Below are 21,437 nucleotides of genomic sequence, written 5' to 3' on the forward strand. Positions count from 1 at the left end.
TTCAACAAGGCCGGAGAGGGGTGCACCGTTCCCGGCGGCGCTGCAATACCGGGTCGATGCGTGGAGTGAACGGAGCAAGCCCCTGTTTCAGCTCCCGAGGCTAAAAATCCATTTAATATGTTGTCCCCATATAGAGGACATATCAGATATTAAACTGATAAGAACAGATACTACACTTGATCTTAGCCAAAAGGCCGAGAAGCGATGAGCCCCAGTCGTCTGCTGCCTGAGCCCACCTCCTGGCACGCTTCACACTCGTCGCGGTGTGCCATTTGCATTGCGCGGCGGAGTGGCTTGTGCTTAGCGGCTCCTCCCAAGCGCTCCGTGGCTTAGCCCCGAGTCTGGTTAAGGCCGGCTTTATTGATTTTCACACATGCACGAGGCTCAGCCAAACGGCAAAGCCTGCCAAAAATATCTTCAACTCATTGGTGTTCCTCTCCACGGAAGTCTTTAGTAAAAGGCGAAAGACTTGTGCGTTATGAAGAGAAACCCGAGTAAGTACAGCGCCTCTCCTCGACAGCAGCCAAGACAGCTGTGGTCCCAGGCACTCTTCTCATGGTGAGCCTCACTTGGCTCATCGCGCACCAAAATCCCTGGCCACGCCCGTCCCCACATTATCCCAGGCTCTACTCGACCGGTTTGTGGAGAGAGAAAAGCCTGCTCGTTGGGCGCAGGCCACCAAACGTCACAAACACTCGGGCGCTTCCAGACTCTCTGTTTCAGTTGAGGACCGCGGGGGGGAAATGCAGGGCACACTCAGCAGGTATTGCGCACCGGCCGCGGCGAGGCAGTTTTGCCTCTTTTTCTGACCATGCAAAGCGCAGCTCTCGCTGCGGTTTGCCAGCCTTCTTCTTGCTGCCGATTCTGTGCCGCAATGTCAAGTTTGTCAAGGCCTTTGGTCTGCAACACTGATTGATTTTCAACAAGGCCGGAGAGGGGTGCACCGTTCCCGGCGGCGCTGCAATACCGGGTCTATGCGTGGAGTGAACGGAGCAAGCCCCTGTTTCAGCTCCCGAGGCTAAAAATCCATTTAATATGTTGTCCCCATATAGAGGACATATCAGATATTAAACTGATAAGAACAGATACTACACTTGATCTTAGCCAAAAGGCCGAGAAGCGATGAGCCCCAGTCGTCTGCTGCCTGAGCCCACCTCCTGGCACGCTTCACACTCGTCGCGGTGTGCCATTTGCATTGCGCGGCGGAGTGGCTTGTGCTTAGCGGCTCCTCCCAAGCGCTCCGTGGCTTAGCCCCGAGTCTGGTTAAGGCCGGCTTTATTGATTTTCACACATGCACGAGGCTCAGCCAAACGGCAAAGCCTGCCAAAAATATCTTCAACTCATTGGTGTTCCTCTCCACGGAAGTCTTTAGTAAAAGGCGAAAGACTTGTGCGTTATGAAGAGAAACCCGAGTAAGTACAGCGCCTCTCCTCGACAGCAGCCAAGACAGCTGTGGTCCCAGGCACTCTTCTCATGGTGAGCCTCACTTGGCTCATCGCGCACCAAAATCCCTGGCCACGCCCGTCCCCACATTATCCCAGGCTCTACTCGACCGGTTTGTGGAGAGAGAAAAGCCTGCTCGTTGGGCGCAGGCCACCAAACGTCACAAACACTCGGGCGCTTCCAGACTCTCTGTTTCAGTTGAGGACCGCGGGGGGGGAAATGCAGGGCACACTCAGCAGGTATTGCGCACCGGCCGCGGCGAGGCAGTTTTGCCTCTTTTTCTGACCATGCAAAGCGCAGCTCTCGCTGCGGTTTGCCAGCCTTCTTCTTGCTGCCGATTCTGTGCCGCAATGTCAAGTTTGTCAAGGCCTTTGGTCTGCAACACTGATTGATTTTCAACAAGGCCGGAGAGGGGTGCACCGTTCCCGGCGGCGCTGCAATACCGGGTCGATGCGTGGAGTGAACGGAGCAAGCCCCTGTTTCAGCTCCCGAGGCTAAAAATCCATTTAATATGTTGTCCCCATATAGAGGACATATCAGATATTAAACTGATAAGAACAGATACTACACTTGATCTTAGCCAAAAGGCCGAGAAGCGATGAGCCCCAGTCGTCTGCTGCCTGAGCCCACCTCCTGGCACGCTTCACACTCGTCGCGGTGTGCCATTTGCATTGCGCGGCGGAGTGGCTTGTGCTTAGCGGCTCCTCCCAAGCGCTCCGTGGCTTAGCCCCGAGTCTGGTTAAGGCCGGCTTTATTGATTTTCACACATGCACGAGGCTCAGCCAAACGGCAAAGCCTGCCAAAAATATCTTCAACTCATTGGTGTTCCTCTCCACGGAAGTCTTTAGTAAAAGGCGAAAGACTTGTGCGTTATGAAGAGAAACCCGAGTAAGTACAGCGCCTCTCCTCGACAGCAGCCAAGACAGCTGTGGTCCCAGGCACTCTTCTCATGGTGAGCCTCACTTGGCTCATCGCGCACCAAAATCCCTGGCCACGCCCGTCCCCACATTATCCCAGGCTCTACTCGACCGGTTTGTGGAGAGAGAAAAGCCTGCTCGTTGGGCGCAGGCCACCAAACGTCACAAACACTCGGGCGCTTCCAGACTCTCTGTTTCAGTTGAGGACCGCGGGGGGGGAAATGCAGGGCACACTCAGCAGGTATTGCGCACCGGCCGCGGCGAGGCAGTTTTGCCTCTTTTTCTGACCATGCAAAGCGCAGCTCTCGCTGCGGTTTGCCAGCCTTCTTCTTGCTGCCGATTCTGTGCCGCAATGTCAAGTTTGTCAAGGCCTTTGGTCTGCAACACTGATTGATTTTCAACAAGGCCGGAGAGGGGTGCACCGTTCCCGGCGGCGCTGCAATACCGGGTCGATGCGTGGAGTGAACGGAGCAAGCCCCTGTTTCAGCTCCCGAGGCTAAAAATCCATTTAATATGTTGTCCCCATATAGAGGACATATCAGATATTAAACTGATAAGAACAGATACTACACTTGATCTTAGCCAAAAGGCCGAGAAGCGATGAGCCCCAGTCGTCTGCTGCCTGAGCCCACCTCCTGGCACGCTTCACACTCGTCGCGGTGTGCCATTTGCATTGCGCGGCGGAGTGGCTTGTGCTTAGCGGCTCCTCCCAAGCGCTCCGTGGCTTAGCCCCGAGTCTGGTTAAGGCCGGCTTTATTGATTTTCACACATGCACGAGGCTCAGCCAAACGGCAAAGCCTGCCAAAAATATCTTCAACTCATTGGTGTTCCTCTCCACGGAAGTCTTTAGTAAAAGGCGAAAGACTTGTGCGTTATGAAGAGAAACCCGAGTAAGTACAGCGCCTCTCCTCGACAGCAGCCAAGACAGCTGTGGTCCCAGGCACTCTTCTCATGGTGAGCCTCACTTGGCTCATCGCGCACCAAAATCCCTGGCCACGCCCGTCCCCACATTATCCCAGGCTCTACTCGACCGGTTTGTGGAGAGAGAAAAGCCTGCTCGTTGGGCGCAGGCCACCAAACGTCACAAACACTCGGGCGCTTCCAGACTCTCTGTTTCAGTTGAGGACCGCGGGGGGGGAAATGCAGGGCACACTCAGCAGGTATTGCGCACCGGCCGCGGCGAGGCAGTTTTGCCTCTTTTTCTGACCATGCAAAGCGCAGCTCTCGCTGCGGTTTGCCAGCCTTCTTCTTGCTGCCGATTCTGTGCCGCAATGTCAAGTTTGTCAAGGCCTTTGGTCTGCAACACTGATTGATTTTCAACAAGGCCGGAGAGGGGTGCACCGTTCCCGGCGGCGCTGCAATACCGGGTCGATGCGTGGAGTGAACGGAGCAAGCCCCTGTTTCAGCTCCCGAGGCTAAAAATCCATTTAATATGTTGTCCCCATATAGAGGACATATCAGATATTAAACTGATAAGAACAGATACTACACTTGATCTTAGCCAAAAGGCCGAGAAGCGATGAGCCCCAGTCGTCTGCTGCCTGAGCCCACCTCCTGGCACGCTTCACACTCGTCGCGGTGTGCCATTTGCATTGCGCGGCGGAGTGGCTTGTGCTTAGCGGCTCCTCCCAAGCGCTCCGTGGCTTAGCCCCGAGTCTGGTTAAGGCCGGCTTTATTGATTTTCACACATGCACGAGGCTCAGCCAAACGGCAAAGCCTGCCAAAAATATCTTCAACTCATTGGTGTTCCTCTCCACGGAAGTCTTTAGTAAAAGGCGAAAGACTTGTGCGTTATGAAGAGAAACCCGAGTAAGTACAGCGCCTCTCCTCGACAGCAGCCAAGACAGCTGTGGTCCCAGGCACTCTTCTCATGGTGAGCCTCACTTGGCTCATCGCGCACCAAAATCCCTGGCCACGCCCGTCCCCACATTATCCCAGGCTCTACTCGACCGGTTTGTGGAGAGAGAAAAGCCTGCTCGTTGGGCGCAGGCCACCAAACGTCACAAACACTCGGGCGCTTCCAGACTCTCTGTTTCAGTTGAGGACCGCGGGGGGGGAAATGCAGGGCACACTCAGCAGGTATTGCGCACCGGCCGCGGCGAGGCAGTTTTGCCTCTTTTTCTGACCATGCAAAGCGCAGCTCTCGCTGCGGTTTGCCAGCCTTCTTCTTGCTGCCGATTCTGTGCCGCAATGTCAAGTTTGTCAAGGCCTTTGGTCTGCAACACTGATTGATTTTCAACAAGGCCGGAGAGGGGTGCACCGTTCCCGGCGGCGCTGCAATACCGGGTCGATGCGTGGAGTGAACGGAGCAAGCCCCTGTTTCAGCTCCCGAGGCTAAAAATCCATTTAATATGTTGTCCCCATATAGAGGACATATCAGATATTAAACTGATAAGAACAGATACTACACTTGATCTTAGCCAAAAGGCCGAGAAGCGATGAGCCCCAGTCGTCTGCTGCCTGAGCCCACCTCCTGGCACGCTTCACACTCGTCGCGGTGTGCCATTTGCATTGCGCGGCGGAGTGGCTTGTGCTTAGCGGCTCCTCCCAAGCGCTCCGTGGCTTAGCCCCGAGTCTGGTTAAGGCCGGCTTTATTGATTTTCACACATGCACGAGGCTCAGCCAAACGGCAAAGCCTGCCAAAAATATCTTCAACTCATTGGTGTTCCTCTCCACGGAAGTCTTTAGTAAAAGGCGAAAGACTTGTGCGTTATGAAGAGAAACCCGAGTAAGTACAGCGCCTCTCCTCGACAGCAGCCAAGACAGCTGTGGTCCCAGGCACTCTTCTCATGGTGAGCCTCACTTGGCTCATCGCGCACCAAAATCCCTGGCCACGCCCGTCCCCACATTATCCCAGGCTCTACTCGACCGGTTTGTGGAGAGAGAAAAGCCTGCTCGTTGGGCGCAGGCCACCAAACGTCACAAACACTCGGGCGCTTCCAGACTCTCTGTTTCAGTTGAGGACCGCGGGGGGGGAAATGCAGGGCACACTCAGCAGGTATTGCGCACCGGCCGCGGCGAGGCAGTTTTGCCTCTTTTTCTGACCATGCAAAGCGCAGCTCTCGCTGCGGTTTGCCAGCCTTCTTCTTGCTGCCGATTCTGTGCCGCAATGTCAAGTTTGTCAAGGCCTTTGGTCTGCAACACTGATTGATTTTCAACAAGGCCGGAGAGGGGTGCACCGTTCCCGGCGGCGCTGCAATACCGGGTCGATGCGTGGAGTGAACGGAGCAAGCCCCTGTTTCAGCTCCCGAGGCTAAAAATCCATTTAATATGTTGTCCCCATATAGAGGACATATCAGATATTAAACTGATAAGAACAGATACTACACTTGATCTTAGCCAAAAGGCCGAGAAGCGATGAGCCCCAGTCGTCTGCTGCCTGAGCCCACCTCCTGGCACGCTTCACACTCGTCGCGGTGTGCCATTTGCATAGCGCGGCGGAGTGGCTTGTGCTTAGCGGCTCCTCCCAAGCGCTCCGTGGCTTAGCCCCGAGTCTGGTTAAGGCCGGCTTTATTGATTTTCACACATGCACGAGGCTCAGCCAAACGGCAAAGCCTGCCAAAAATATCTTCAACTCATTGGTGTTCCTCTCCACGGAAGTCTTTAGTAAAAGGCGAAAGACTTGTGCGTTATGAAGAGAAACCCGAGTAAGTACAGCGCCTCTCCTCGACAGCAGCCAAGACAGCTGTGGTCCCAGGCACTCTTCTCATGGTGAGCCTCACTTGGCTCATCGCGCACCAAAATCCCTGGCCACGCCCGTCCCCACATTATCCCAGGCTCTACTCGACCGGTTTGTGGAGAGAGAAAAGCCTGCTCGTTGGGCGCAGGCCACCAAACGTCACAAACACTCGGGCGCTTCCAGACTCTCTGTTTCAGTTGAGGACCGCGGGGGGGAAATGCAGGGCACACTCAGCAGGTATTGCGCACCGGCCGCGGCGAGGCAGTTTTGCCTCTTTTTCTGACCATGCAAAGCGCAGCTCTCGCTGCGGTTTGCCAGCCTTCTTCTTGCTGCCGATTCTGTGCCGCAATGTCAAGTTTGTCAAGGCCTTTGGTCTGCAACACTGATTGATTTTCAACAAGGCCGGAGAGGGGTGCACCGTTCCCGGCGGCGCTGCAATACCGGGTCGATGCGTGGAGTGAACGGAGCAAGCCCCTGTTTCAGCTCCCGAGGCTAAAAATCCATTTAATATGTTGTCCCCATATAGAGGACATATCAGATATTAAACTGATAAGAACAGATACTACACTTGATCTTAGCCAAAAGGCCGAGAAGCGATGAGCCCCAGTCGTCTGCTGCCTGAGCCCACCTCCTGGCACGCTTCACACTCGTCGCGGTGTGCCATTTGCATTGCGCGGCGGAGTGGCTTGTGCTTAGCGGCTCCTCCCAAGCGCTCCGTGGCTTAGCCCCGAGTCTGGTTAAGGCCGGCTTTATTGATTTTCACACATGCACGAGGCTCAGCCAAACGGCAAAGCCTGCCAAAAATATCTTCAACTCATTGGTGTTCCTCTCCACGGAAGTCTTTAGTAAAAGGCGAAAGACTTGTGCGTTATGAAGAGAAACCCGAGTAAGTACAGCGCCTCTCCTCGACAGCAGCCAAGACAGCTGTGGTCCCAGGCACTCTTCTCATGGTGAGCCTCACTTGGCTCATCGCGCACCAAAATCCCTGGCCACGCCCGTCCCCACATTATCCCAGGCTCTACTCGACCGGTTTGTGGAGAGAGAAAAGCCTGCTCGTTGGGCGCAGGCCACCAAACGTCACAAACACTCGGGCGCTTCCAGACTCTCTGTTTCAGTTGAGGACCGCGGGGGGGGAAATGCAGGGCACACTCAGCAGGTATTGCGCACCGGCCGCGGCGAGGCAGTTTTGCCTCTTTTTCTGACCATGCAAAGCGCAGCTCTCGCTGCGGTTTGCCAGCCTTCTTCTTGCTGCCGATTCTGTGCCGCAATGTCAAGTTTGTCAAGGCCTTTGGTCTGCAACACTGATTGATTTTCAACAAGGCCGGAGAGGGGTGCACCGTTCCCGGCGGCGCTGCAATACCGGGTCGATGCGTGGAGTGAACGGAGCAAGCCCCTGTTTCAGCTCCCGAGGCTAAAAATCCATTTAATATGTTGTCCCCATATAGAGGACATATCAGATATTAAACTGATAAGAACAGATACTACACTTGATCTTAGCCAAAAGGCCGAGAAGCGATGAGCCCCAGTCGTCTGCTGCCTGAGCCCACCTCCTGGCACGCTTCACACTCGTCGCGGTGTGCCATTTGCATTGCGCGGCGGAGTGGCTTGTGCTTAGCGGCTCCTCCCAAGCGCTCCGTGGCTTAGCCCCGAGTCTGGTTAAGGCCGGCTTTATTGATTTTCACACATGCACGAGGCTCAGCCAAACGGCAAAGCCTGCCAAAAATATCTTCAACTCATTGGTGTTCCTCTCCACGGAAGTCTTTAGTAAAAGGCGAAAGACTTGTGCGTTATGAAGAGAAACCCGAGTAAGTACAGCGCCTCTCCTCGACAGCAGCCAAGACAGCTGTGGTCCCAGGCACTCTTCTCATGGTGAGCCTCACTTGGCTCATCGCGCACCAAAATCCCTGGCCACGCCCGTCCCCACATTATCCCAGGCTCTACTCGACCGGTTTGTGGAGAGAGAAAAGCCTGCTCGTTGGGCGCAGGCCACCAAACGTCACAAACACTCGGGCGCTTCCAGACTCTCTGTTTCAGTTGAGGACCGCGGGGGGGGAAATGCAGGGCACACTCAGCAGGTATTGCGCACCGGCCGCGGCGAGGCAGTTTTGCCTCTTTTTCTGACCATGCAAAGCGCAGCTCTCGCTGCGGTTTGCCAGCCTTCTTCTTGCTGCCGATTCTGTGCCGCAATGTCAAGTTTGTCAAGGCCTTTGGTCTGCAACACTGATTGATTTTCAACAAGGCCGGAGAGGGGTGCACCGTTCCCGGCGGCGCTGCAATACCGGGTCGATGCGTGGAGTGAACGGAGCAAGCCCCTGTTTCAGCTCCCGAGGCTAAAAATCCATTTAATATGTTGTCCCCATATAGAGGACATATCAGATATTAAACTGATAAGAACAGATACTACACTTGATCTTAGCCAAAAGGCCGAGAAGCGATGAGCCCCAGTCGTCTGCTGCCTGAGCCCACCTCCTGGCACGCTTCACACTCGTCGCGGTGTGCCATTTGCATTGCGCGGCGGAGTGGCTTGTGCTTAGCGGCTCCTCCCAAGCGCTCCGTGGCTTAGCCCCGAGTCTGGTTAAGGCCGGCTTTATTGATTTTCACACATGCACGAGGCTCAGCCAAACGGCAAAGCCTGCCAAAAATATCTTCAACTCATTGGTGTTCCTCTCCACGGAAGTCTTTAGTAAAAGGCGAAAGACTTGTGCGTTATGAAGAGAAACCCGAGTAAGTACAGCGCCTCTCCTCGACAGCAGCCAAGACAGCTGTGGTCCCAGGCACTCTTCTCATGGTGAGCCTCACTTGGCTCATCGCGCACCAAAATCCCTGGCCACGCCCGTCCCCACATTATCCCAGGCTCTACTCGACCGGTTTGTGGAGAGAGAAAAGCCTGCTCGTTGGGCGCAGGCCACCAAACGTCACAAACACTCGGGCGCTTCCAGACTCTCTGTTTCAGTTGAGGACCGCGGGGGGGGAAATGCAGGGCACACTCAGCAGGTATTGCGCACCGGCCGCGGCGAGGCAGTTTTGCCTCTTTTTCTGACCATGCAAAGCGCAGCTCTCGCTGCGGTTTGCCAGCCTTCTTCTTGCTGCCGATTCTGTGCCGCAATGTCAAGTTTGTCAAGGCCTTTGGTCTGCAACACTGATTGATTTTCAACAAGGCCGGAGAGGGGTGCACCGTTCCCGGCGGCGCTGCAATACCGGGTCGATGCGTGGAGTGAACGGAGCAAGCCCCTGTTTCAGCTCCCGAGGCTAAAAATCCATTTAATATGTTGTCCCCATATAGAGGACATATCAGATATTAAACTGATAAGAACAGATACTACACTTGATCTTAGCCAAAAGGCCGAGAAACGATGAGCCCCAGTCGTCTGCTGCCTGAGCCCACCTCCTGGCACGCTTCACACTCGTCGCGGTGTGCCATTTGCATTGCGCGGCGGAGTGGCTTGTGCTTAGCGGCTCCTCCCAAGCGCTCCGTGGCTTAGCCCCGAGTCTGGTTAAGGCCGGCTTTATTGATTTTCACACATGCACGAGGCTCAGCCAAACGGCAAAGCCTGCCAAAAATATCTTCAACTCATTGGTGTTCCTCTCCACGGAAGTCTTTAGTAAAAGGCGAAAGACTTGTGCGTTATGAAGAGAAACCCGAGTAAGTACAGCGCCATCTCGACAGCAGCCAAGACAGCTGTGGTCCCAGGCACTCTTCTCATGGTGAGCCTCACTTGGCTCATCGCGCACCAAAATCCCTGGCCACGCCCGTCCCCACATTATCCCAGGCTCTACTCGACCGGTTTGTGGAGAGAGAAAAGCCTGCTCGTTGGGCGCAGGCCACCAAACGTCACAAACACTCGGGCGCTTCCAGACTCTCTGTTTCAGTTGAGGACCGCGGGGGGGGAAATGCAGGGCACACTCAGCAGGTATTGCGCACCGGCCGCGGCGAGGCAGTTTTGCCTCTTTTTCTGACCATGCAAAGCGCAGCTCTCGCTGCGGTTTGCCAGCCTTCTTCTTGCTGCCGATTCTGTGCCGCAATGTCAAGTTTGTCAAGGCCTTTGGTCTGCAACACTGATTGATTTTCAACAAGGCCGGAGAGGGGTGCACCGTTCCCGGCGGCGCTGCAATACCGGGTCGATGCGTGGAGTGAACGGAGCAAGCCCCTGTTTCAGCTCCCGAGGCTAAAAATCCATTTAATATGTTGTCCCCATATAGAGGACATATCAGATATTAAACTGATAAGAACAGATACTACACTTGATCTTAGCCAAAAGGCCGAGAAGCGATGAGCCCCAGTCGTCTGCTGCCTGAGCCCACCTCCTGGCACGCTTCACACTCGTCGCGGTGTGCCATTTGCATTGCGCGGCGGAGTGGCTTGTGCTTAGCGGCTCCTCCCAAGCGCTCCGTGGCTTAGCCCCGAGTCTGGTTAAGGCCGGCTTTATTGATTTTCACACATGCACGAGGCTCAGCCAAACGGCAAAGCCTGCCAAAAATATCTTCAACTCATTGGTGTTCCTCTCCACGGAAGTCTTTAGTAAAAGGCGAAAGACTTGTGCGTTATGAAGAGAAACCCGAGTAAGTACAGCGCCTCTCCTCGACAGCAGCCAAGACAGCTGTGGTCCCAGGCACTCTTCTCATGGTGAGCCTCACTTGGCTCATCGCGCACCAAAATCCCTGGCCACGCCCGTCCCCACATTATCCCAGGCTCTACTCGACCGGTTTGTGGAGAGAGAAAAGCCTGCTCGTTGGGCGCAGGCCACCAAACGTCACAAACACTCGGGCGCTTCCAGACTCTCTGTTTCAGTTGAGGACCGCGGGGGGGGAAATGCAGGGCACACTCAGCAGGTATTGCGCACCGGCCGCGGCGAGGCAGTTTTGCCTCTTTTTCTGACCATGCAAAGCGCAGCTCTCGCTGCGGTTTGCCAGCCTTCTTCTTGCTGCCGATTCTGTGCCGCAATGTCAAGTTTGTCAAGGCCTTTGGTCTGCAACACTGATTGATTTTCAACAAGGCCGGAGAGGGGTGCACCGTTCCCGGCGGCGCTGCAATACCGGGTCGATGCGTGGAGTGAACGGAGCAAGCCCCTGTTTCAGCTCCCGAGGCTAAAAATCCATTTAATATGTTGTCCCCATATAGAGGACATATCAGATATTAAACTGATAAGAACAGATACTACACTTGATCTTAGCCAAAAGGCCGAGAAGCGATGAGCCCCAGTCGTCTGCTGCCTGAGCCCACCTCCTGGCACGCTTCACACTCGTCGCGGTGTGCCATTTGCATTGCGCGGCGGAGTGGCTTGTGCTTAGCGGCTCCTCCCAAGCGCTCCGTGGCTTAGCCCCGAGTCTGGTTAAGGCCGGCTTTATTGATTTTCACACATGCACGAGGCTCAGCCAAACGGCAAAGCCTGCCAAAAATATCTTCAACTCATTGGTGTTCCTCTCCACGGAAGTCTTTAGTAAAAGGCGAAAGACTTGTGCGTTATGAAGAGAAACCCGAGTAAGTACAGCGCCTCTCCTCGACAGCAGCCAAGACAGCTGTGGTCCCAGGCACTCTTCTCATGGTGAGCCTCACTTGGCTCATCGCGCACCAAAATCCCTGGCCACGCCCGTCCCCACATTATCCCAGGCTCTACTCGACCGGTTTGTGGAGAGAGAAAAGCCTGCTCGTTGGGCGCAGGCCACCAAACGTCACAAACACTCGGGCGCTTCCAGACTCTCTGTTTCAGTTGAGGACCGCGGGGGGGGAAATGCAGGGCACACTCAGCAGGTATTGCGCACCGGCCGCGGCGAGGCAGTTTTGCCTCTTTTTCTGACCATGCAAAGCGCAGCTCTCGCTGCGGTTTGCCAGCCTTCTTCTTGCTGCCGATTCTGTGCCGCAATGTCAAGTTTGTCAAGGCCTTTGGTCTGCAACACTGATTGATTTTCAACAAGGCCGGAGAGGGGTGCACCGTTCCCGGCGGCGCTGCAATACCGGGTCGATGCGTGGAGTGAACGGAGCAAGCCCCTGTTTCAGCTCCCGAGGCTAAAAATCCATTTAATATGTTGTCCCCATATAGAGGACATATCAGATATTAAACTGATAAGAACAGATACTACACTTGATCTTAGCCAAAAGGCCGAGAAACGATGAGCCCCAGTCGTCTGCTGCCTGAGCCCACCTCCTGGCACGCTTCACACTCGTCGCGGTGTGCCATTTGCATTGCGCGGCGGAGTGGCTTGTGCTTAGCGGCTCCTCCCAAGCGCTCCGTGGCTTAGCCCCGAGTCTGGTTAAGGCCGGCTTTATTGATTTTCACACATGCACGAGGCTCAGCCAAACGGCAAAGCCTGCCAAAAATATCTTCAACTCATTGGTGTTCCTCTCCACGGAAGTCTTTAGTAAAAGGCGAAAGACTTGTGCGTTATGAAGAGAAACCCGAGTAAGTACAGCGCCATCTCGACAGCAGCCAAGACAGCTGTGGTCCCAGGCACTCTTCTCATGGTGAGCCTCACTTGGCTCATCGCGCACCAAAATCCCTGGCCACGCCCGTCCCCACATTATCCCAGGCTCTACTCGACCGGTTTGTGGAGAGAGAAAAGCCTGCTCGTTGGGCGCAGGCCACCAAACGTCACAAACACTCGGGCGCTTCCAGACTCTCTGTTTCAGTTGAGGACCGCGGTGGGGAAATGCAGGGCACACTCAGCAGGTATTGCGCACCGGCCGCGGCGAGGCAGTTTTGCCTCTTTTTCTGACCATGCAAAGCGCAGCTCTCGCTGCGGTTTGCCAGCCTTCTTCTTGCTGCCGATTCTGTGCCGCAATGTCAAGTTTGTCAAGGCCTTTGGTCTGCAACACTGATTGATTTTCAACAAGGCCGGAGAGGGGTGCACCGTTCCCGGCGGCGCTGCAATACCGGGTCGATGCGTGGAGTGAACGGAGCAAGCCCCTGTTTCAGCTCCCGAGGCTAAAAATCCATTTAATATGTTGTCCCCATATAGAGGACATATCAGATATTAAACTGATAAGAACAGATACTACACTTGATCTTAGCCAAAAGGCCGAGAAGCGATGAGCCCCAGTCGTCTGCTGCCTGAGCCCACCTCCTGGCACGCTTCACACTCGTCGCGGTGTGCCATTTGCATTGCGCGGCGGAGTGGCTTGTGCTTAGCGGCTCCTCCCAAGCGCTCCGTGGCTTAGCCCCGAGTCTGGTTAAGGCCGGCTTTATTGATTTTCACACATGCACGAGGCTCAGCCAAACGGCAAAGCCTGCCAAAAATATCTTCAACTCATTGGTGTTCCTCTCCACGGAAGTCTTTAGTAAAAGGCGAAAGACTTGTGCGTTATGAAGAGAAACCCGAGTAAGTACAGCGCCTCTCCTCGACAGCAGCCAAGACAGCTGTGGTCCCAGGCACTCTTCTCATGGTGAGCCTCACTTGGCTCATCGCGCACCAAAATCCCTGGCCACGCCCGTCCCCACATTATCCCAGGCTCTACTCGACCGGTTTGTGGAGAGAGAAAAGCCTGCTCGTTGGGCGCAGGCCACCAAACGTCACAAACACTCGGGCGCTTCCAGACTCTCTGTTTCAGTTGAGGACCGCGGGGGGGGAAATGCAGGGCACACTCAGCAGGTATTGCGCACCGGCCGCGGCGAGGCAGTTTTGCCTCTTTTTCTGACCATGCAAAGCGCAGCTCTCGCTGCGGTTTGCCAGCCTTCTTCTTGCTGCCGATTCTGTGCCGCAATGTCAAGTTTGTCAAGGCCTTTGGTCTGCAACACTGATTGATTTTCAACAAGGCCGGAGAGGGGTGCACCGTTCCCGGCGGCGCTGCAATACCGGGTCGATGCGTGGAGTGAACGGAGCAAGCCCCTGTTTCAGCTCCCGAGGCTAAAAATCCATTTAATATGTTGTCCCCATATAGAGGACATATCAGATATTAAACTGATAAGAACAGATACTACACTTGATCTTAGCCAAAAGGCCGAGAAGCGATGAGCCCCAGTCGTCTGCTGCCTGAGCCCACCTCCTGGCACGCTTCACACTCGTCGCGGTGTGCCATTTGCATTGCGCGGCGGAGTGGCTTGTGCTTAGCGGCTCCTCCCAAGCGCTCCGTGGCTTAGCCCCGAGTCTGGTTAAGGCCGGCTTTATTGATTTTCACACATGCACGAGGCTCAGCCAAACGGCAAAGCCTGCCAAAAATATCTTCAACTCATTGGTGTTCCTCTCCACGGAAGTCTTTAGTAAAAGGCGAAAGACTTGTGCGTTATGAAGAGAAACCCGAGTAAGTACAGCGCCTCTCCTCGACAGCAGCCAAGACAGCTGTGGTCCCAGGCACTCTTCTCATGGTGAGCCTCACTTGGCTCATCGCGCACCAAAATCCCTGGCCACGCCCGTCCCCACATTATCCCAGGCTCTACTCGACCGGTTTGTGGAGAGAGAAAAGCCTGCTCGTTGGGCGCAGGCCACCAAACGTCACAAACACTTGGGCGCTTCCAGACTCTCTGTTTCAGTTGAGGACCGCGGGGGGGGAAATGCAGGGCACACTCAGCAGGTATTGCGCACCGGCCGCGGCGAGGCAGTTTTGCCTCTTTTTCTGACCATGCAAAGCGCAGCTCTCGCTGCGGTTTGCCAGCCTTCTTCTTGCTGCCGATTCTGTGCCGCAATGTCAAGTTTGTCAAGGCCTTTGGTCTGCAACACTGATTGATTTTCAACAAGGCCGGAGAGGGGTGCACCGTTCCCGGCGGCGCTGCAATACCGGGTCGATGCGTGGAGTGAACGGAGCAAGCCCCTGTTTCAGCTCCCGAGGCTAAAAATCCATTTAATATGTTGTCCCCATATAGAGGACATATCAGATATTAAACTGATAAGAACAGATACTACACTTGATCTTAGCCAAAAGGCCGAGAAGCGATGAGCCCCAGTCGTCTGCTGCCTGAGCCCACCTCCTGGCACGCTTCACACTCGTCGCGGTGTGCCATTTGCATTGCGCGGCGGAGTGGCTTGTGCTTAGCGGCTCCTCCCAAGCGCTCCGTGGCTTAGCCCCGAGTCTGGTTAAGGCCGGCTTTATTGATTTTCACACATGCACGAGGCTCAGCCAAACGGCAAAGCCTGCCAAAAATATCTTCAACTCATTGGTGTTCCTCTCCACGGAAGTCTTTAGTAAAAGGCGAAAGACTTGTGCGTTATGAAGAGAAACCCGAGTAAGTACAGCGCCTCTCCTCGACAGCAGCCAAGACAGCTGTGGTCCCAGGCACTCTTCTCATGGTGAGCCTCACTTGGCTCATCGCGCACCAAAATCCCTGGCCACGCCCGTCCCCACATTATCCCAGGCTCTACTCGACCGGTTTGTGGAGAGAGAAAAGCCTGCTCGTTGGGCGCAGGCCACCAAACGTCACAAACACTCGGGCGCTTCCAGACTCTCTGTTTCAGTTGAGGACCGCGGGGGGGGAAATGCAGGGCACACTCAGCAGGTATTGCGCACCGGCCGCGGCGAGGCAGTTTTGCCTCTTTTTCTGACCATGCAAAGCGCAGCTCTCGCTGCGGTTTGCCAGCCTTCTTCTTGCTGCCGATTCTGTGCCGCAATGTCAAGTTTGTCAAGGCCTTTGGTCTGCAACACTGATTGATTTTCAACAAGGCCGGAGAGGGGTGCACCGTTCCCGGCGGCGCTGCAATACCGGGTCGATGCGTGGAGTGAACGGAGCAAGCCCCTGTTTCAGCTCCCGAGGCTAAAAATCCATTTAATATGTTGTCCCCATATAGAGGACATATCAGATATTAAACTGATAAGAACAGATACTACACTTGATCTTAGCCAAAAGGCCGAGAAGCGATGAGCCCCAGTCGTCTGCTGCCTGAGCCCACCTCCTGGCACGCTTCACACTCGTCGCGGTGTGCCATTTGCATTGCGCGGCGGAGTGGCTTGTGCTTAGCGGCTCCTCCCAAGCGCTCCGTGGCTTAGCCCCGAGTCTGGTTAAGGCCGGCTTTATTGATTTTCACACATGCACGAGGCTCAGCCAAACGGCAAAGCCTGCCAAAAATATCTTCAACTCATTGGTGTTCCTCTCCACGGAAGTCTTTAGTAAAAGGCGAAAGACTTGTGCGTTATGAAGAGAAACCCGAGTAAGTACAGCGCCTCTCCTCGACAGCAGCCAAGACAGCTGTGGTCCCAGGCACTCTTCTCATGGTGAGCCTCACTTGGCTCATCGCGCACCAAAATCCCTGGCCACGCCCGTCCCCACATTATCCCAGGCTCTACTCGACCGGTTTGTGGAGAGAGAAAAGCCTGCTCGTTGGGCGCAGGCCACCAAACGTCACAAACACTCGGGCGCTTCCAGACTCTCTGTTTCAGTTGAGGACCGCGGGGGGGGAAATGCAGGGCACACTCAGCAGGTATTGCGCACCGGCCGCGGCGAGGCAGTTTTGCCTCTTTTTCTGACCATGCAAAGCGCAGCTCTCGCTGCGGTTTGCCAGCCTTCTTCTTGCTGCCGATTCTGTGCCGCAATGTCAAGTTTGTCAAGGCCTTTGGTCTGCAACACTGATTGATTTTCAACAAGGCCGGAGAGGGGTGCACCGTTCCCGGCGGCGCTGCAATACCGGGTCGATGCGTGGAGTGAACGGAGCAAGCCCCTGTTTCAGCTCCCGAGGCTAAAAATCCATTTAATATGTTGTCCCCATATAGAGGACATATCAGATATTAAACTGATAAGAACAGATACTACACTTGATCTTAGCCAAAAGGCCGAGAAGCGATGAGCCCCAGTCGTCTGCTGCCTGAGCCCACCTCCTGGCACGCTTCACACTCGTCGCGGTGTGCCATTTGCATTGCGCGGCGGAGTGGCTTGTGCTTAGCGGCTCCTCCCAAGCGCTCCGTGGCTTAGCCCCGAGTCTGGTTAAGGCCGGCTTTATTGATTTTCACACATGCACGAGGCTCAGCCAAACGGCAAAGCCTGCCAAAAATATCTTCAACTCATTGGTGTTCCTCTCCACGGAAGTCTTTAGTAAAAGGCGAAAGACTTGTGCGTTATGAAGAGAAACCCGAGTAAGTACAGCGCCTCTCCTCGACAGCAGCCAAGACAGCTGTGGTCCCAGGCACTCTTCTCATGGTGAGCCTCACTTGGCTCATCGCGCACCAAAATCCCTGGCCACGCCCGTCCCCACATTATCCCAGGCTCTACTCGACCGGTTTGTGGAGAGAGAAAAGCCTGCTCGTTGGGCGCAGGCCACCAAACGTCACAAACACTCGGGCGCTTCCAGACTCTCTGTTTCAGTTGAGGACCGCGGGGGGGGAAATGCAGGGCACACTCAGCAGGTATTGCGCACCGGCCGCGGCGAGGCAGTTTTGCCTCTTTTTCTGACCATGCAAAGCGCAGCTCTCGCTGCGGTTTGCCAGCCTTCTTCTTGCTGCCGATTCTGTGCCGCAATGTCAAGTTTGTCAAGGCCTTTGGTCTGCAACACTGATTGATTTTCAACAAGGCCGGAGAGGGGTGCACCGTTCCCGGCGGCGCTGCAATACCGGGTCGATGCGTGGAGTGAACGGAGCAAGCCCCTGTTTCAGCTCCCGAGGCTAAAAATCCATTTAATATGTTGTCCCCATATAGAGGACATATCAGATATTAAACTGATAAGAACAGATACTACACTTGATCTTAGCCAAAAGGCCGAGAAGCGATGAGCCCCAGTCGTCTGCTGCCTGAGCCCACCTCCTGGCACGCTTCACACTCGTCGCGGTGTGCCATTTGCATTGCGCGGCGGAGTGGCTTGTGCTTAGCGGCTCCTCCCAAGCGCTCCGTGGCTTAGCCCCGAGTCTGGTTAAGGCCGGCTTTATTGATTTTCACACATGCACGAGGCTCAGCCAAACGGCAAAGCCTGCCAAAAATATCTTCAACTCATTGGTGTTCCTCTCCACGGAAGTCTTTAGTAAAAGGCGAAAGACTTGTGCGTTATGAAGAGAAACCCGAGTAAGTACAGCGCCTCTCCTCGACAGCAGCCAAGACAGCTGTGGTCCCAGGCACTCTTCTCATGGTGAGCCTCACTTGGCTCATCGCGCACCAAAATCCCTGGCCACGCCCGTCCCCACATTATCCCAGGCTCTACTCGACCGGTTTGTGGAGAGAGAAAAGCCTGCTCGTTGGGCGCAGGCCACCAAACGTCACAAACACTCGGGCGCTTCCAGACTCTCTGTTTCAGTTGAGGACCGCGGGGGGGGAAATGCAGGGCACACTCAGCAGGTATTGCGCACCGGCCGCGGCGAGGCAGTTTTGCCTCTTTTTCTGACCATGCAAAGCGCAGCTCTCGCTGCGGTTTGCCAGCCTTCTTCTTGCTGCCGATTCTGTGCCGCAATGTCAAGTTTGTCAAGGCCTTTGGTCTGCAACACTGATTGATTTTCAACAAGGCCGGAGAGGGGTGCACCGTTCCCGGCGGCGCTGCAATACCGGGTCGATGCGTGGAGTGAACGGAGCAAGCCCCTGTTTCAGCTCCCGAGGCTAAAAATCCATTTAATATGTTGTCCCCATATAGAGGACATATCAGATATTAAACTGATAAGAACAGATACTACACTTGATCTTAGCCAAAAGGCCGAGAAGCGATGAGCCCCAGTCGTCTGCTGCCTGAGCCCACCTCCTGGCACGCTTCACACTCGTCGCGGTGTGCCATTTGCATTGCGCGGCGGAGTGGCTTGTGCTTAGCGGCTCCTCCCAAGCGCTCCGTGGCTTAGCCCCGAGTCTGGTTAAGGCCGGCTTTATTGATTTTCACACATGCACGAGGCTCAGCCAAACGGCAAAGCCTGCCAAAAATATCTTCAACTCATTGGTGTTCCTCTCCACGGAAGTCTTTAGTAAAAGGCGAAAGACTTGTGCGTTATGAAGAGAAACCCGAGTAAGTACAGCGCCTCTCCTCGACAGCAGCCAAGACAGCTGTGGTCCCAGGCACTCTTCTCATGGTGAGCCTCACTTGGCTCATCGCGCACCAAAATCCCTGGCCACGCCCGTCCCCACATTATCCCAGGCTCTACTCGACCGGTTTGTGGAGAGAGAAAAGCCTGCTCGTTGGGCGCAGGCCACCAAACGTCACAAACACTCGGGCGCTTCCAGACTCTCTGTTTCAGTTGAGGACCGCGGGGGGGGAAATGCAGGGCACACTCAGCAGGTATTGCGCACCGGCCGCGGCGAGGCAGTTTTGCCTCTTTTTCTGACCATGCAAAGCGCAGCTCTCGCTGCGGTTTGCCAGCCTTCTTCTTGCTGCCGATTCTGTGCCGCAATGTCAAGTTTGTCAAGGCCTTTGGTCTGCAACACTGATTGATTTTCAACAAGGCCGGAGAGGGGTGCACCGTTCCCGGCGGCGCTGCAATACCGGGTCGATGCGTGGAGTGAACGGAGCAAGCCCCTGTTTCAGCTCCCGAGGCTAAAAATCCATTTAATATGTTGTCCCCATATAGAGGACATATCAGATATTAAACTGATAAGAACAGATACTACACTTGATCTTAGCCAAAAGGCCGAGAAGCGATGAGCCCCAGTCGTCTGCTGCCTGAGCCCACCTCCTGGCACGCTTCACACTCGTCGCGGTGTGCCATTTGCATTGCGCGGCGGAGTGGCTTGTGCTTAGCGGCTCCTCCCAAGCGCTCCGTGGCTTAGCCCCGAGTCTGGTTAAGGCCGGCTTTATTGATTTTCACACATGCACGAGGCTCAGCCAAACGGCAAAGCCTGCCAAAAATATCTTCAACTCATTGGTGTTCCTCTCCACGGAAGTCTTTAGTAAAAGGCGAAAGACTTGTGCGTTATGAAGAGAAACCCGAGTAAGTACAGCGCCTCTCCTCGACAGCAGCCAAGACAGCTGTGGTCCCAGGCACTCTTCTCATGGTGAGCCTCACTTGGCTCATCGCGCACCAAAATCCCTGGCCACGCCCGTCCCCACATTATCCCAGGCTCTACTCGACCGGTTTGTGGAGAGAGAAAAGCCTGCTCGTTGGGCGCAGGCCACCAAACGTCACAAACACTCGGGCGCTTCCAGACTCTCTGTTTCAGTTGAGGACCGCGGGGGGGGAAATGCAGGGCACACTCAGCAGGTATTGCGCACCGGCCGCGGCGAGGCAGTTTTGCCTCTTTTTCTGACCATGCAAAGCGCAGCTCTCGCTGCGGTTTGCCAGCCTTCTTCTTGCTGCCGATTCTGTGCCGCAATGTCAAGTTTGTCAAGGCCTTTGGTCTGCAACACTGATTGATTTTCAACAAGGCCGGAGAGGGGTGCACCGTTCCCGGCGGCGCTGCAATACCGGGTCGATGCGTGGAGTGAACGGAGCAAGCCCCTGTTTCAGCTCCCGAGGCTAAAAATCCATTTAATATGTTGTCCCCATATAGAGGACATATCAGATATTAAACTGATAAGAACAGATACTACACTTGATCTTAGCCAAAAGGCCGAGAAGCGATGAGCCCCAGTCGTCTGCTGCCTGAGCCCACCTCCTGGCACGCTTCACACTCGTCGCGGTGTGCCATTTGCATTGCGCGGCGGAGTGGCTTGTGCTTAGCGGCTCCTCCCAAGCGCTCCGTGGCTTAGCCCCGAGTCTGGTTAAGGCCGGCTTTATTGATTTTCACACATGCACGAGGCTCAGCCAAACGGCAAAGCCTGCCAAAAATATCTTCAACTCATTGGTGTTCCTCTCCACGGAAGTCTTTAGTAAAAGGCGAAAGACTTGTGCGTTATGAAGAGAAACCCGAGTAAGTACAGCGCCTCTCCTCGACAGCAGCCAAGACAGCTGTGGTCCCAGGCACTCTTCTCATGGTGAGCCTCACTTGGCTCATCGCGCACCAAAATCCCTGGCCACGCCCGTCCCCACATTATCCCAGGCTCTACTCGACCGGTTTGTGGAGAGAGAAAAGCCTGCTCGTTGGGCGCAGGCCACCAAACGTCACAAACACTCGGGCGCTTCCAGACTCTCTGTTTCAGTTGAGGACCGCGGGGGGGGAAATGCAGGGCACACTCAGCAGGTATTGCGCACCGGCCGCGGCGAGGCAGTTTTGCCTCTTTTTCTGACCATGCAAAGCGCAGCTCTCGCTGCGGTTTGCCAGCCTTCTTCTTGCTGCCGATTCTGTGCCGCAATGTCAAGTTTGTCAAGGCCTTTGGTCTGCAACACTGATTGATTTTCAACAAGGCCGGAGAGGGGTGCACCGTTCCCGGCGGCGCTGCAATACCGGGTCGATGCGTGGAGTGAACGGAGCAAGCCCCTGTTTCAGCTCCCGAGGCTAAAAATCCATTTAATATGTTGTCCCCATATAGAGGACATATCAGATATTAAACTGATAAGAACAGATACTACACTTGATCTTAGCCAAAAGGCCGAGAAGCGATGAGCCCCAGTCGTCTGCTGCCTGAGCCCACCTCCTGGCACGCTTCACACTCGTCGCGGTGTGCCATTTGCATTGCGCGGCGGAGTGGCTTGTGCTTAGCGG

The 21,437-nt window shown here is 55.0% G+C and overlaps 47 non-coding genes across 47 annotated transcripts; all 47 read right to left on the reverse strand.

The window, feature by feature from the left end:
* Positions 1-15: 15 nt before the first annotated feature.
* Positions 16-206, reverse strand: LOC140992891 (U2 spliceosomal RNA). Its single transcript, XR_012178421.1, has one exon. It is a non-coding gene; the product is annotated as a U2 spliceosomal RNA (small nuclear RNA).
* Positions 207-383: 177 nt separating this feature from the next.
* Positions 384-498, reverse strand: LOC140993149 (U5 spliceosomal RNA). The gene has a single exon (XR_012178647.1). It is a non-coding gene; the product is annotated as a U5 spliceosomal RNA (small nuclear RNA).
* Positions 499-933: 435 nt separating this feature from the next.
* Positions 934-1,124, reverse strand: LOC140993037 (U2 spliceosomal RNA). Its single transcript, XR_012178553.1, has one exon. It is a non-coding gene; the product is annotated as a U2 spliceosomal RNA (small nuclear RNA).
* Positions 1,125-1,301: 177 nt separating this feature from the next.
* LOC140993150 (U5 spliceosomal RNA) lies at positions 1,302-1,416 on the reverse strand. The gene has a single exon (XR_012178648.1). It is a non-coding gene; the product is annotated as a U5 spliceosomal RNA (small nuclear RNA).
* A 436-nt stretch (positions 1,417-1,852) lies between these two features.
* On the reverse strand, positions 1,853-2,043 carry LOC140992892 (U2 spliceosomal RNA). The gene has a single exon (XR_012178422.1). It is a non-coding gene; the product is annotated as a U2 spliceosomal RNA (small nuclear RNA).
* A 177-nt stretch (positions 2,044-2,220) lies between these two features.
* LOC140993151 (U5 spliceosomal RNA) lies at positions 2,221-2,335 on the reverse strand. The gene has a single exon (XR_012178649.1). It is a non-coding gene; the product is annotated as a U5 spliceosomal RNA (small nuclear RNA).
* A 436-nt stretch (positions 2,336-2,771) lies between these two features.
* LOC140992893 (U2 spliceosomal RNA) lies at positions 2,772-2,962 on the reverse strand. The gene has a single exon (XR_012178423.1). It is a non-coding gene; the product is annotated as a U2 spliceosomal RNA (small nuclear RNA).
* Positions 2,963-3,139: 177 nt separating this feature from the next.
* Positions 3,140-3,254, reverse strand: LOC140993153 (U5 spliceosomal RNA). Its single transcript, XR_012178650.1, has one exon. It is a non-coding gene; the product is annotated as a U5 spliceosomal RNA (small nuclear RNA).
* Positions 3,255-3,690: 436 nt separating this feature from the next.
* On the reverse strand, positions 3,691-3,881 carry LOC140992894 (U2 spliceosomal RNA). The gene has a single exon (XR_012178424.1). It is a non-coding gene; the product is annotated as a U2 spliceosomal RNA (small nuclear RNA).
* Positions 3,882-4,058: 177 nt separating this feature from the next.
* Positions 4,059-4,173, reverse strand: LOC140993154 (U5 spliceosomal RNA). The gene has a single exon (XR_012178651.1). It is a non-coding gene; the product is annotated as a U5 spliceosomal RNA (small nuclear RNA).
* Positions 4,174-4,609: 436 nt separating this feature from the next.
* Positions 4,610-4,800, reverse strand: LOC140992895 (U2 spliceosomal RNA). Its single transcript, XR_012178425.1, has one exon. It is a non-coding gene; the product is annotated as a U2 spliceosomal RNA (small nuclear RNA).
* Positions 4,801-4,977: 177 nt separating this feature from the next.
* On the reverse strand, positions 4,978-5,092 carry LOC140993155 (U5 spliceosomal RNA). The gene has a single exon (XR_012178652.1). It is a non-coding gene; the product is annotated as a U5 spliceosomal RNA (small nuclear RNA).
* Positions 5,093-5,528: 436 nt separating this feature from the next.
* Positions 5,529-5,719, reverse strand: LOC140992896 (U2 spliceosomal RNA). Its single transcript, XR_012178426.1, has one exon. It is a non-coding gene; the product is annotated as a U2 spliceosomal RNA (small nuclear RNA).
* A 177-nt stretch (positions 5,720-5,896) lies between these two features.
* Positions 5,897-6,011, reverse strand: LOC140993156 (U5 spliceosomal RNA). The gene has a single exon (XR_012178653.1). It is a non-coding gene; the product is annotated as a U5 spliceosomal RNA (small nuclear RNA).
* A 435-nt stretch (positions 6,012-6,446) lies between these two features.
* On the reverse strand, positions 6,447-6,637 carry LOC140992898 (U2 spliceosomal RNA). Its single transcript, XR_012178427.1, has one exon. It is a non-coding gene; the product is annotated as a U2 spliceosomal RNA (small nuclear RNA).
* A 177-nt stretch (positions 6,638-6,814) lies between these two features.
* On the reverse strand, positions 6,815-6,929 carry LOC140993157 (U5 spliceosomal RNA). The gene has a single exon (XR_012178654.1). It is a non-coding gene; the product is annotated as a U5 spliceosomal RNA (small nuclear RNA).
* A 436-nt stretch (positions 6,930-7,365) lies between these two features.
* Positions 7,366-7,556, reverse strand: LOC140992899 (U2 spliceosomal RNA). Its single transcript, XR_012178428.1, has one exon. It is a non-coding gene; the product is annotated as a U2 spliceosomal RNA (small nuclear RNA).
* A 177-nt stretch (positions 7,557-7,733) lies between these two features.
* On the reverse strand, positions 7,734-7,848 carry LOC140993159 (U5 spliceosomal RNA). Its single transcript, XR_012178656.1, has one exon. It is a non-coding gene; the product is annotated as a U5 spliceosomal RNA (small nuclear RNA).
* Positions 7,849-8,284: 436 nt separating this feature from the next.
* LOC140992901 (U2 spliceosomal RNA) lies at positions 8,285-8,475 on the reverse strand. Its single transcript, XR_012178430.1, has one exon. It is a non-coding gene; the product is annotated as a U2 spliceosomal RNA (small nuclear RNA).
* Positions 8,476-8,652: 177 nt separating this feature from the next.
* On the reverse strand, positions 8,653-8,767 carry LOC140993160 (U5 spliceosomal RNA). Its single transcript, XR_012178657.1, has one exon. It is a non-coding gene; the product is annotated as a U5 spliceosomal RNA (small nuclear RNA).
* A 436-nt stretch (positions 8,768-9,203) lies between these two features.
* Positions 9,204-9,394, reverse strand: LOC140993017 (U2 spliceosomal RNA). Its single transcript, XR_012178535.1, has one exon. It is a non-coding gene; the product is annotated as a U2 spliceosomal RNA (small nuclear RNA).
* Positions 9,395-9,571: 177 nt separating this feature from the next.
* LOC140993161 (U5 spliceosomal RNA) lies at positions 9,572-9,686 on the reverse strand. Its single transcript, XR_012178658.1, has one exon. It is a non-coding gene; the product is annotated as a U5 spliceosomal RNA (small nuclear RNA).
* A 434-nt stretch (positions 9,687-10,120) lies between these two features.
* LOC140992902 (U2 spliceosomal RNA) lies at positions 10,121-10,311 on the reverse strand. Its single transcript, XR_012178431.1, has one exon. It is a non-coding gene; the product is annotated as a U2 spliceosomal RNA (small nuclear RNA).
* Positions 10,312-10,488: 177 nt separating this feature from the next.
* On the reverse strand, positions 10,489-10,603 carry LOC140993162 (U5 spliceosomal RNA). The gene has a single exon (XR_012178659.1). It is a non-coding gene; the product is annotated as a U5 spliceosomal RNA (small nuclear RNA).
* A 436-nt stretch (positions 10,604-11,039) lies between these two features.
* On the reverse strand, positions 11,040-11,230 carry LOC140992903 (U2 spliceosomal RNA). Its single transcript, XR_012178432.1, has one exon. It is a non-coding gene; the product is annotated as a U2 spliceosomal RNA (small nuclear RNA).
* A 177-nt stretch (positions 11,231-11,407) lies between these two features.
* On the reverse strand, positions 11,408-11,522 carry LOC140993163 (U5 spliceosomal RNA). The gene has a single exon (XR_012178660.1). It is a non-coding gene; the product is annotated as a U5 spliceosomal RNA (small nuclear RNA).
* Positions 11,523-11,958: 436 nt separating this feature from the next.
* Positions 11,959-12,149, reverse strand: LOC140993018 (U2 spliceosomal RNA). The gene has a single exon (XR_012178536.1). It is a non-coding gene; the product is annotated as a U2 spliceosomal RNA (small nuclear RNA).
* Positions 12,150-12,326: 177 nt separating this feature from the next.
* On the reverse strand, positions 12,327-12,441 carry LOC140992476 (U5 spliceosomal RNA). Its single transcript, XR_012178056.1, has one exon. It is a non-coding gene; the product is annotated as a U5 spliceosomal RNA (small nuclear RNA).
* A 433-nt stretch (positions 12,442-12,874) lies between these two features.
* Positions 12,875-13,065, reverse strand: LOC140992904 (U2 spliceosomal RNA). Its single transcript, XR_012178433.1, has one exon. It is a non-coding gene; the product is annotated as a U2 spliceosomal RNA (small nuclear RNA).
* Positions 13,066-13,242: 177 nt separating this feature from the next.
* LOC140992478 (U5 spliceosomal RNA) lies at positions 13,243-13,357 on the reverse strand. Its single transcript, XR_012178057.1, has one exon. It is a non-coding gene; the product is annotated as a U5 spliceosomal RNA (small nuclear RNA).
* Positions 13,358-13,793: 436 nt separating this feature from the next.
* Positions 13,794-13,984, reverse strand: LOC140992905 (U2 spliceosomal RNA). The gene has a single exon (XR_012178434.1). It is a non-coding gene; the product is annotated as a U2 spliceosomal RNA (small nuclear RNA).
* Positions 13,985-14,161: 177 nt separating this feature from the next.
* On the reverse strand, positions 14,162-14,276 carry LOC140992479 (U5 spliceosomal RNA). The gene has a single exon (XR_012178058.1). It is a non-coding gene; the product is annotated as a U5 spliceosomal RNA (small nuclear RNA).
* A 436-nt stretch (positions 14,277-14,712) lies between these two features.
* Positions 14,713-14,903, reverse strand: LOC140992906 (U2 spliceosomal RNA). Its single transcript, XR_012178435.1, has one exon. It is a non-coding gene; the product is annotated as a U2 spliceosomal RNA (small nuclear RNA).
* A 177-nt stretch (positions 14,904-15,080) lies between these two features.
* LOC140992480 (U5 spliceosomal RNA) lies at positions 15,081-15,195 on the reverse strand. Its single transcript, XR_012178059.1, has one exon. It is a non-coding gene; the product is annotated as a U5 spliceosomal RNA (small nuclear RNA).
* Positions 15,196-15,631: 436 nt separating this feature from the next.
* On the reverse strand, positions 15,632-15,822 carry LOC140992907 (U2 spliceosomal RNA). Its single transcript, XR_012178436.1, has one exon. It is a non-coding gene; the product is annotated as a U2 spliceosomal RNA (small nuclear RNA).
* Positions 15,823-15,999: 177 nt separating this feature from the next.
* Positions 16,000-16,114, reverse strand: LOC140992481 (U5 spliceosomal RNA). The gene has a single exon (XR_012178060.1). It is a non-coding gene; the product is annotated as a U5 spliceosomal RNA (small nuclear RNA).
* A 436-nt stretch (positions 16,115-16,550) lies between these two features.
* LOC140992909 (U2 spliceosomal RNA) lies at positions 16,551-16,741 on the reverse strand. Its single transcript, XR_012178437.1, has one exon. It is a non-coding gene; the product is annotated as a U2 spliceosomal RNA (small nuclear RNA).
* Positions 16,742-16,918: 177 nt separating this feature from the next.
* LOC140992483 (U5 spliceosomal RNA) lies at positions 16,919-17,033 on the reverse strand. The gene has a single exon (XR_012178062.1). It is a non-coding gene; the product is annotated as a U5 spliceosomal RNA (small nuclear RNA).
* Positions 17,034-17,469: 436 nt separating this feature from the next.
* LOC140992910 (U2 spliceosomal RNA) lies at positions 17,470-17,660 on the reverse strand. Its single transcript, XR_012178438.1, has one exon. It is a non-coding gene; the product is annotated as a U2 spliceosomal RNA (small nuclear RNA).
* A 177-nt stretch (positions 17,661-17,837) lies between these two features.
* Positions 17,838-17,952, reverse strand: LOC140992484 (U5 spliceosomal RNA). The gene has a single exon (XR_012178063.1). It is a non-coding gene; the product is annotated as a U5 spliceosomal RNA (small nuclear RNA).
* A 436-nt stretch (positions 17,953-18,388) lies between these two features.
* Positions 18,389-18,579, reverse strand: LOC140992911 (U2 spliceosomal RNA). The gene has a single exon (XR_012178439.1). It is a non-coding gene; the product is annotated as a U2 spliceosomal RNA (small nuclear RNA).
* A 177-nt stretch (positions 18,580-18,756) lies between these two features.
* LOC140992485 (U5 spliceosomal RNA) lies at positions 18,757-18,871 on the reverse strand. Its single transcript, XR_012178064.1, has one exon. It is a non-coding gene; the product is annotated as a U5 spliceosomal RNA (small nuclear RNA).
* A 436-nt stretch (positions 18,872-19,307) lies between these two features.
* LOC140992913 (U2 spliceosomal RNA) lies at positions 19,308-19,498 on the reverse strand. Its single transcript, XR_012178441.1, has one exon. It is a non-coding gene; the product is annotated as a U2 spliceosomal RNA (small nuclear RNA).
* Positions 19,499-19,675: 177 nt separating this feature from the next.
* LOC140992486 (U5 spliceosomal RNA) lies at positions 19,676-19,790 on the reverse strand. The gene has a single exon (XR_012178065.1). It is a non-coding gene; the product is annotated as a U5 spliceosomal RNA (small nuclear RNA).
* A 436-nt stretch (positions 19,791-20,226) lies between these two features.
* On the reverse strand, positions 20,227-20,417 carry LOC140992914 (U2 spliceosomal RNA). Its single transcript, XR_012178442.1, has one exon. It is a non-coding gene; the product is annotated as a U2 spliceosomal RNA (small nuclear RNA).
* A 177-nt stretch (positions 20,418-20,594) lies between these two features.
* On the reverse strand, positions 20,595-20,709 carry LOC140992487 (U5 spliceosomal RNA). Its single transcript, XR_012178066.1, has one exon. It is a non-coding gene; the product is annotated as a U5 spliceosomal RNA (small nuclear RNA).
* Positions 20,710-21,145: 436 nt separating this feature from the next.
* Positions 21,146-21,336, reverse strand: LOC140992915 (U2 spliceosomal RNA). Its single transcript, XR_012178443.1, has one exon. It is a non-coding gene; the product is annotated as a U2 spliceosomal RNA (small nuclear RNA).
* Positions 21,337-21,437: the final 101 nt, after the last annotated feature.

This window comes from Pagrus major, chromosome 24, assembly GCF_040436345.1.
Source record: "Pagrus major chromosome 24, Pma_NU_1.0".
NCBI lineage: Eukaryota > Metazoa > Chordata > Actinopteri > Spariformes > Sparidae > Pagrus > Pagrus major.